Here is an 11,794-nt window from a genome sequence, read left to right as displayed (position 1 = left end):
ACCTCGGTAAAACTAAAAAATTGCCTCGGACATTCACTTCCGATCGACCAAGTCCCAAGTTAAAAAATAGGCCGGTCGACCGAGCTATATGAACTTTGATTTTTTGAAATGGTTTTGGTCAACCGGGCCTCTCGGGTTGCTGTGAATTTTTATCGTGGTTAATATTTTTTAAACAAGGTAAAATTGGCTAATACATCATTAAATTTTTCTAATAATCTCGGCTATGTCCCCAATGGTTATATTTCATGGGATGTCTATATATACCCCTTCATTTGGGATTATTAGTAGTAGATTAGCATATTTGATTAGGAAAATTCTTTGAAAATCCAAAAACCTATAATACTTATTTTCATACTAAAACCACACATACTTACCTTCTCCTATTGCTCATACTCTTTGTAAGTTAATTGAGTGTTTATATTCCTAGGTTTGCTCTCCCATTTGTATTTGATTGATTCGATTTTAACGAAAGCTAAACTGGAGTATTCTTGGGGGGCTTTTTTCATAAGCCTATCCTAGGAAGACTTGCCTAAGCTTATGAGTATTGCATTTTTGTTGCAATATCTTAGGATGCTTGTATTTTTTTTTTTTGGATTGCAAAACGTTTTCAAAACCTACTCAAATATCTTGTGTGATTTAAATTTGATATACTTGTGAGGAGATATTTGTGTTTGTGATATTAATCTTTGTGCAATAGTTAATCACTCACATATTATTTTCTGAATACAAAGATTACACATCTTTTGCAAACCAAGCATATATATTATCTAATATTCACATGATTGAGATATCCTGCTAATTGATATCCTTGAGGCTTGCTTGGCATCTTTGTGTGAACACGATTGATTGAATATCTTGAGAAACAAAGATTGCTTGTTGACACTCTCACACACTCATTACACTTATAGCAAATATTTTGAGAGTTGAAATATTAGACCACACTGAGCTCATATATTAAATCATATTGTGGTGTATGTGACTTAGCATATCTAGGTACATATCTACTTTACACGAAAGCATAATCACTCTACCATTCAATTGTATTTCTATACGGCTGTATTTCCAAGCACGGGCCTGAAGAAGGAGACTAGCCCTTTGAAATAGCCCCAGATTGGCTTAGACCCAGTTAGGAAAGCTAGGTGTGCCATCCTGTTAAGGCGTGTTGGTTGAGGTCAGCCTTTTAATTGACCTAGTTAAGGTTGAGGTCAGCCCTGTGGTAATTGACCTGGATGTAATCGGTGTCACTCCACCCTTAAATGAGTCTTTAGTGGAATTCTTGGGCTTGTGAGCTAGAGGCGGGGACGTAGGCATAGTTGGTCGAACCCCAAAAACATATCGTGTGTTTATTTACATTTTCGCACTTTATATTTACCACGCATGTATGTTATTATGTGAATGATGTGCTTGATTTAAACTTCTGCATCTCTCATACATCTGTGAATTGGAAATTATATAGATCGACCCTAGGTTGTATTATACAAATATTTCATTTAACCTAAGAGAAAGGTTTTAAATTCCAATTCACCCCCCCCCCTCTTGGGAATACACCAAAGCTAACAACGTATATGCTTGTTTCCTGAAACATCATCACTTTAACCAAAACATGTAAACTTTCCTTGATTTGTCATCATCAAAATAAGATTCCTAAACCTTGTTATACTAATAATCTCCACTTTTTGATGATTAAAAATAAGGAGCAAAAGTGAGTGAACCTTGATAAGGCTCCCCCTTACAATAAGCACACTTTTAACAATGTTTTGAACAAATAATCATTCATATGATCAAATAGTCCTAGATTCAATTTCAGATTCCATGTAAGTTCATTTTTCAAGATCTATATATCAATCAAGTATCGGTGCTTCATAGTTCATACCATCATACCATCATATCTGTGTTAGCAACATCATATCATGTCTCATATCATCATATCTCATATTCTGCATTTTAGCTCAAATTTACTCAAACTTTCTCAACTTTGCTCTCATTTTTTCTCAAACGTTCTCCCCCTTTTGATAGCAATCAAAAAGAGAAAAGTAACAAAGCAAAGGCAAATGTAGGCAAAGAATAACACATAAAAAAATATTCAAATTTGTTGACCCTATGGGTCATACCTTGTTTTGATTATGACATATACTCCGGTATTTAATGTCTATCAAGTTTGTGTGCAGGCTCATATTAGTAAGATCACTTGATGGCATGTGAAGACTTGAAGACTAAAGACCCTGAAGACTGATTTATTGTAATTTATATTATGTTCATTTCAGTTTGTAATAGTAAAATAGGAAATTTCTGTAATATTAATGCATTTCATACACAGAGGACTATAAGCTTGAGACCTTAGAAAGACCTTACGGATCACCCTTCAGTCGACCGACGCCCGATTTTTTCGGCAAGCAAAATGGCCTTAGAAAAAACCCTAGGTCTTTGAACTTACACTTAGTTTTAATCCCCAAAATGACATATATTATCAGGGAAACCAACTGAATTTAATCAATACTTAAAGGCCAAAATTGTAAGGTTTCGAGTGACCGAACCCCTAGTGTTCAAAACACTTCGGGTGACCGAAACTTTGACCAGTCAGAAAGTTGACTTGGTTTCGGGCGACCGAACCGCTATTCTGACATTTCCCACCAACTCGGCAGCCCAAACTCCCACATTCAAGAATGACTCGGGCTACCAAACACATGAGTTCGGCAAACCAAACTCTAGACCAGGCGACCGAATCGTGGACCTTTTGTAAATCACCTTAGTTCAGCAAACCGAATATACATTCAAGCACCTGAACTTCAAAAATGACTTTTCTGAATGTGTCTATTCGGGCGACCGAACCGTGGGTCTGGCACCCGAAACTCTCGATTGGTCCAATTTTTTATCCAGGTAAATAGGGTTAATTTTTCTAAACATTTTAAAACAAATTTAAGAACACCCTATGTGTCCCCCAATGGTCATAATCCTTCCCTTCTCTATATATATGAGGTCATTTTCTTAGATTAAGTGTGATTGGCAAATAGGATTAACTAAAAATCCTCTAAAATTTCCGAAGCCCTATTTGTTCATTCAAAACCTATACACTCGTATACATCCATTTTCTTGAGAAATCAAAGCCTTGTGAGTGTTTATATATTGTTCTACATTGTTAGAAACTCTCATTACATTTGTTGATATTTGATTTTCATATTGAAAGTTAAGCAAAGATTTTTCCACTGATTTAATTTGATAAATCTGAGTGTGGGAAAAATCTTATAGCTAGGTAGGTCTTTGCATTGTTATTGCAAGACTCATTTGGGCTTGTATTTTGATTATGCAAATACATTTTTTACAAGCATACTTTTCAAATATCTCTTGAGCTATATTTTTGAGAAAATCATTTGTGAGATATTTTGAACACTCTTGTTGCAAATCTTTGAAACCCTTGCTATGATTGATCAATATTGATACTTGGTTTTAAAGATAGATTAATTGTACACTCTTTGTGGTTATTGCATATTGACGGTTGTAAGAGTGTAGTTGGACACTTATTGCATAGAGCTTATAGTTCCTACATTATTGTTGTACATTGATTAGTACTTGTGCGTAGTGGTACATATTTGCTTGTGTAAGAAGCATTTGCTTGTACAAAATTTTTATATCGTTTGTATTCTAGGCGTGGGCCTGAAGAGGGAGACTAGCCCTATTGAATAGTCCCGAATTGACTTTGACCCGAATAGGAAAGTTAGGTACACCATCCTAGTAAGGTGTGGTTATAGGTTGAGGCCAGCCTCGTTAATTGACCTAATTGTAAACGGTGCCGCTCTACCCATTAAGTGAGCATTAGTGGAATCATTAGACTTGCGAGCTAAAGGTGGGGACGTAGGCATAGATGGCCGAACTCCGATAACATATCATGCATGTACTTTATATTTTCGCAATTTATATTCCTGCACGTGTATGTTATAGTGTGAATGCTGCGCATGATTTAATTTCCGCATCTTACATTTATCTGCGCATTTGAGTTTATGTGTATATAAACAGACCCTAGGTTGTGTATTACTGCTTATAGAATTGAAATCAACTTATGAAGTTTTAAATACCCAATCACCCCCTATTGGGAATACACCAAAGCCAACAAAATTCATCTTGCATACATATTGAAAATTCCTTACATAAATCATCGTTTGTAGCATCAAATATGATATCATCAACATAAATTTGTATGATAAGCATATCTTTATTCTTAGGTTTAATGAACAAGGTGTTGTCCGCCTTTCCTCTTTCAAATCCATTTTCTAGTAGGAATCCACTGAACTTCTCATACCAAGCTCTAGAATTTTGTTTTAACCCATATAAAGCTTTTGTTAACCTCAAATCCTGGAGGTTGTCCCACATAGACTTCTTCATTTATAAATCCATTTAAAAATGCACTTTTTACATCCATTTGGTATAGTTTAAATTCTTTGTGGGATGCATAGGCTAATAACATTCTTATAACTTCAGTTCTAGCTACGGGAGCAAAAGTCTCATCGTAGTCTATTCCTTCCTCTTGATTATATCATTATGCCACAATTCTTGCCTTATTTCTTACTACAATACAATTTTCATCCTTTTTATTCCTAAATACCCATCTTGTTCCAATTATTGAATGATCATTGGGTCTAGGAACTAATTTTCATACTCTATTTCTTTCAAACTGATTTAATTCTTCTTGTATTGCTACTATCCATGAATCATCACTTAATGTTTCTTCAATGTTCTTAGGTTCTTCTTGGGATAAAAATGCATAATGATTACATAGGTTTTTCAATGAAGATTTAGTTGATACTCCTCATGATGGTTCCCCTATGATTTGATCTTTTGGATGATTTTTTACAAATTTTTATTCTTTAGGTAACTCGGAATTTTCAGTAGAATCATTATTTGGAGTTACTTCATTTTTCTCTTCTTTCATTTCTATGATTTCTAAGTCTTCTAGTTTTTATGTAGCATCAGCTTAAACTTCTTTAATATCATTTGCTTGTGTAAATGGATTTACTTCATCAAAGGTTACATGAATTGATTCTATAATTGTGAGTGTTCTTTTATTATAGATTCTAAATGCTTTGCTATTCAATGCATACCCTAAAAAGATTCCTTCATATGATTTTGCGTCAAATTTCCCTAAGTCATCTTTATCATTTAGTACAAAGCACTTGCGTCCAAATACATGAAAGTAAGCTATGTTAGGCCTTCTTTCTTTCCATAGTTCATAGGGGGTTTTATTTAAGGTTGATCTTATGGAAACACTATTCATTACATAACATGTGGTATTAACCGCTTCAGCCCAAAAGTACTTAGGTAACTTGTGTTCATTTAACATGGTCCTAGCCATTTCTTGAAGGGATCTATTCTTTCTTTCAACAACTCCATTTTGTTGTGGAGTTCTGGGTGCTGAAAAGTTGTGTTTTATTCTATATTCATTGCAAAATTTATCAACATCTTTATTATTGAATTCTTTTCCTTGATCACTCCTGATATTTAAAACAACATATCCTTTTTCATTTTGTAGTATTTTACACAAGTTTATCAACATTATTGCAAGCTTCATCTTTGGAGGCTAAGAAGAGTGTCCAGGTAAACCTAGAGTAATCATAAAAAATGACGAAAGCCTATTGGTTTCCTCCAAGACTTTGTGTTCTAGTAGGGCGAAATAAATCTAAGTGGATCAGCTCTAAGGGCCTGCTAGTGGAAATATGTTTCTTCTTCTTAAAGTTGGACTTAGTTTGCTTTCCTAGTTGACAATCATCACATATTTTATCATTTACAAACTTAGTGCTTGGTAGTCCTCTAACTAAGTTCTTTTTAACTAATTTTGATAATAAGTTCATACTGGCGTGTCCTAGTCTTCTATGCCATAGCCAACTTGCTTCAGTCATGACTGCTAAGCATGTGATATCTTGAGATTTTAGGTTTTCAAAATTTATGCAATACATGTTATCAACTCTTTTAGCAGTGAATAGAACATTATGTTTTTCTCTATTTTCAACAATGCATTTGTCTTTTTGAAGATTATGTCAAATCCTTTATCACTTAATTGGCTTATACTTAAAAGATTATGTTTCAACCCATCTACCAACAAAACATCATCAATGGTCAAAGAAGGTTATTTACCTATTTTTCCAATTCCAATGATTTTACCTTTAGTATTGTTGCTGAACGTGACGTATCCACCATAATTTTGCATTAGTGTGGTGAATTTGGATTCATCTCTGGTCATGTGCCTTGAACACTCGCTGTCCAAGTACCGTTTTTATTTTGATGGGGTTGTCCTAAAGCAAACCTATAAGAAAGATTCAATGTGTTATTTTTAGGTACCCAAACCTTCTTAGGTCCTTTTATTTTATATCTATTTGCTTTGACTTTCCATACTTTCTTGACTTTAACATTTTTTCTTTTAAATGAGCATTCAAATTTTATATGTTCCTTTTTCTTACACAAGAAGCACGTAGTGTGTTTATAGATATTTGTGGAAGATGTGCTTGCATAATACTTTGATTCCTTTACAAAGTATCCCATATATAGATTCTTTTTTTTTTTTTTTTTTTTGTTCTCAATTTCATTATATCCGATTCCTTCTTTGTCTAATGACATTCTTTGGTTCCAATCAACTTTTCAAAGTTCTCTTTTCCTTTTGTAAAATTGTAGATGATTTTATCCTTATCCTCAATTTTACTTTTAAAGTCTTTTATTTCTAACTCTTTCTTGCTTTCACCATTTACTTGAAGTTTTACCAAATCTTGAGACATCTTGTTTATTTTCTTCATGAGTTCATCAATGTGTGATTCCTTTTCTTTTTTTTTTTTCAACTGATTTTGAAGTTTCTAGTTGATTTTTAAGTGTTTCATTTTGTTCTTTTTAAAGCTATGTTTCTTTTTGTTACTTTTGTAAACCTATTATGTAATGCAAACAACTCAACCTGAATTTCTATATATGATGGCATACTTTCACATGAGTCACTACATGATTCATCACTAGATTCTTCAGATGAGCTAGAATACCTTAGCATTTTTTGCCATAAAGCAGATGTTCGCTACTTCTTGTTCACTTGATTCGTTCCCTGATTCACTTGAGCTTGTGTCATCCCATGTAGTAGCTTTCATAGCTTTCTTCTACTTCTTGTGGACAATCAGGTTTAATATGTCCAACCTTTTTACAATTGTAACATGTAGGAGGTTCATTCTTAGTTTCCTTTTTGCTTGTTTCTTTTTTTTTTTTTAGATTTTGAACCTTTAAAATTTCTAGCAATTTTTTTATTTTTCTTGAAGAATTTTCTGACTCTCCTAGTGAGCAATACTATTTCATCATCATCTAATTCATTATCATCTTCTTCTTCACTAGAACTTTCTTTTGTAGCTTTAAGGGCTATTGATTTCTTTTGTTTGTTCTTTTAAGAATTTTTTTCATTCATAACCATCTCATAGGTGAGAAGCAATCCAATTAATTCATCTAGGGAGGTATTCTTGAGATTTCTTCCTTCCGTAATTGCTATGACTTTAGGTTCCCAAATTGGTGGAAGTCCTCTAAGGATTTTTCAGATCATCTCATATGTAGAGTAGTTTTTCCCTAAAGCATCGAGAGAATTTATTATATGAGTGAACCTAGTGTACATACTAGTAATAGTTTCATCTGGATTCATCCTAAAGGTCTCATACTCGCTTGTGAGCATGTTAATTATACTATCTCTAACATCAATCATTCTTTCATAGGTTACCTCTAATTTATCTCATATTTCTTTGGCCGATTTACATGTCATGACCTTATTGAATTCATTTACATCAAGAGCACAATATAATGCATTCATAACACTTGAGTTTACTTGTAACATCTTATGGTCATTGTTGGTCATCTCTTTTCCATCTTTAGGTATTTCTTTACCATCTACAATTTTAGTGGGGATAAGGTCACCTTGTGTGACAACTTTCCATACTTTCCAATCCATAGTTTGTAAGTAAATTCTCATTCTTCGTTTCCAAAAGGTGTAGTTTACACCACAGAAAATAGGTGGTCTACATGAGGATTGACCTTCAGCAAAGAGAGATACACCAAAATGTGCCATAGGGATCTTTATATAACTTCTAATTTAAGATTTTTTATAACCTCTCTTTGATACCAATTGAAAAGTAAGGTATACTCCTAAGAGGGGGGTGAATTGAGATTTTAAAACTTTCTTTGAACTCTTTTATTATTATTATTATTATTATTATTATTTTTAAGTCTTCACACAAGTATGGCTTGACTTTCAATCACAAATTCAGCCAAACATCACTTTAATTTTAAGTCTTTATGGATGAGTATATCAATTTGAATGCTTTGTATGTTTCTCAATACTTATTTCAGTAAACTAAACTAAAACTCAATAAGTCAATTCAATCAATCAAGATAAGCTTCATAATATGAAATACTATAACAATTCTAGTAAGCTTCCAAGATGTAGTCTTTTCATATTGAGCTATAGCTAATGAATGACCCGTATAATGAACGTAATCCCTTAGAAGGTTTCTGCAATTCCTAATCACAAAATAATTTCCAGCAATTCAATAAGCATCGACGCAATTTATATGTGCAAAAAATTAAAGAGATTAGGAAAGAGAGTGACACTGAGATTTTTACGAGGTTCAGCTATACCCACCTACATCCTCGCCTTAGGCAAACCACCCAAGGATTTCACTATACCACTCCTTTAACCGGGTGAAGCAAACCATTTACACACTCCTTCAAGTAGGATGAAGCCCTCCTCTCCAAGTAATACCCCACGCTCGGTAATCCAACGATTCAACAATCCTAAACCATAAAAAAAAAAAAAATAACAATTCTTGTGTACAAAGATCACTCTCAAAATATAGCTGATTAGTACTGGTTAAAGCACAGCTAATATACTTTAATTTAAAATATCAATAAAGAATTGAATTGAAGCTCAGCAAATTTATCACTGGGATCTTCTTTCTTTGATTGAAAAACTCAATATATGTGTTCAAAGATCAATGAGAATAGATCAGCAAGACTTAGTAAAATCTTAGCAAAGAGGGTGAGCAAGAAAGCTTTTGAAGAGTATTGGCAATAAGGCTTTATTGCTAAATGTAATTCTTAATTGTATGTAGTTGTATAAAATCTTTTGGTTTTCCATGTATTTATAGAGTTAAAAAACATTTATTTCATGTTCCCCAAGTTACTTTGAGTATCTCCCAAGTTATTACAAAGTTTGCAATCCAAGACATCTAATTTGGAAACTTTTCTTCGCTATTTAAAAATAGTCGTTATGAATTTTAGTCGTCTGGACTTATTGGAGTTAGTCGCCTAGACTTTGAATTTCAACCAAATATCAAAGTCAGAATGGGTTCAATCGCCTGAACTCACAGGGGTTAGTCAACTGGGCATATTTTGTCTTCCCAATTTAATTCAACTAAAATTTCAGTCACCTGACCAAAAAGGGTTAGTTGCCTGGACAAGCAAAAATTCATGCTTTCATATTCTTCATTCAAAAAACTTTTGTTTTTACTTGTCAAATTACTTTAAGTACTTTGAAGATATTTTTCGGGGTCTTTCAAATTTTTGTCTCTAAGTCAATAATTAATTGTAACAACCTACTTAATTTCCCGTAAAATTAATCATATATAATAAATAGTCAACTTGAACCCGTGGGTAACAGGGACTCACTTGCCATACACAGCGGAAACCTAAGCAGCAGTAAATATAAATTACATTCTCCAAGCCAAAAGGTACATAATACCAGAGTAAACTACAAACTATCATAATAGTGTGTTATATACAATCCCCAAAATGTCCAAAATATATATATATATATATATATATATATATATATATAGGATCTCGAAACAAAATCTCCAGATCCTAGTACAAAACTTACCCTCCTAACGGGGTAGCACCAAACTAACTCAATGGAGGCCTTGATCTACCGGTCTTTCTGGGTTTCCTGAAATTTATTTAAGATGAGGGTGAGACACCTCTCAGTATGGGAAAATAAACTAAATACAACTGTATGGCAACATGAATATTTAATACCATAGTAGATATGCAGTACATTTCATATACTAGAAAACATTGATCGTAACATAACTGAATAAACATATAATTTCATAACTCTCATAAATCATAATGTTCATGAATTGTCTGATATAACTAATAATACTGAAATTTACCCAGGATGTATAGATAGTTGATGTCATGTATTACCCCCTATGATGGATTGTGCAGCCCGAAGGTGGGACTCGACAATGGCTGGCCGACCATTGCTGAGTCAAAAATCTCTATTAGTATGATGGTCCTGCCACACCCTAGTCTGGATTTCTAGGTGGATGTCTACAACTCTACACTAAAATCCATATCGACTATCCATCTCCCACCCCATCTACTAGTAGGTTCGATTAGCACATGTAGGAACTATAATAATCTGATCTGTATAGCTACGGTACCGTGCTCGTGAAACTGAACTGAACTGAACAATCATCCAAGTTCTGATAACATATAATACATGATAATATAGTGTTAAACATAAATGGATTGATAGCATTTTCTGTAATATCATAAATACATACGACCTTGCACCGTTTACTTTCATATCTGTGGCCTTGCACTGTAAACATACATATATACGGCCTGGCGCTGAAATCATACATCATACACGGCCTTGCGCCAGCTATCAATCACGGCCTTGCACCGAACATTTCATATACATTGATCTGAATAAATAATTCATTTATCATGTATTTTAAAATCATAATGTATTGCATAATTTCATAATCTCTGAAAAATCACTGAAATACACTTTACTTACAAAATTACCAAGACATCATATAATTTGCGTAAAAATAATATTCATGTCACACATTGCTGAATAAAATCATACATTCAATATTGAAATCATATTTTCTGACATTTTATACTAAAAACATACATTCAAGTGTAATAGCAGTATTTTCCCAAATATACATTTTCTCAGTGATACTTATATATAATACATGTTTTATGAACATAAATCTACTAATAATTTCATAATAATTTTCATAAAAAAAGTACTACTTTAGTTTATTCCCTTACATGATTTCTAAAATGAAACCCCCTAAAATATACTAGTCCTGCACCCGTAAGGTTCCCCGTTCAATACCCTGAAAATGACATCTCCTAAAACCAAACTTCAGTATTTCCCCATGAATAACATTTCCTACAACTATGGAAAGACCAAATTCCGAATAAAATTCTTACCTTGAATTTGGGATGAATTTCAAAGTAGCCCCACTGACGATCCACTCCAGCAGATTTGTAGAGAACTTTCCCAAGAGTGTCGTGGTGGCTTCAGATCATCGAACCGGCAAGAATCCGACCCAAAATTCTAGAGAGAAGGAAGGATGGACGAATTGAGGAGAGAGAGAGAGAGAAGTATTTTTGCACAATTTTTGGCCAAAAAAATAAGGGTTAGACCTATTTATACACTGGCCTTCGTCGACGAGCCATGTCACTTCGTTGATGAGGTTAAGAAGGTAATTCATTGACGAACTCTCCCCTCGTCGACGAAATTCAGAATTTCCAAAAACATCCTCTCGATATCTTTTCGTCGATGAGCCCCTCATGTGCTTCGTCGACGAATCCTCTATCTTCATTGACGAGGCCCTGCTTAATTTCCATTTTTAATTCCTTTTTCCTCCTTCCATTATTTAAATACCATAATTCTCTGGGTTAGTACATTCTCCCCTCCTTGCAAAATTTCATCCTCGAAATTTACTATCCATATAACTTATCATCCCTTAAAGGCAAACGGTTTACTTAT

This window comes from Malania oleifera, chromosome 12 (assembly GCF_029873635.1).
Source record: "Malania oleifera isolate guangnan ecotype guangnan chromosome 12, ASM2987363v1, whole genome shotgun sequence".
NCBI classification, from domain to species: Eukaryota; Viridiplantae; Streptophyta; class Magnoliopsida; order Santalales; family Ximeniaceae; genus Malania; species Malania oleifera.
Note: the sequence above shows the minus strand (reverse complement) of the source record.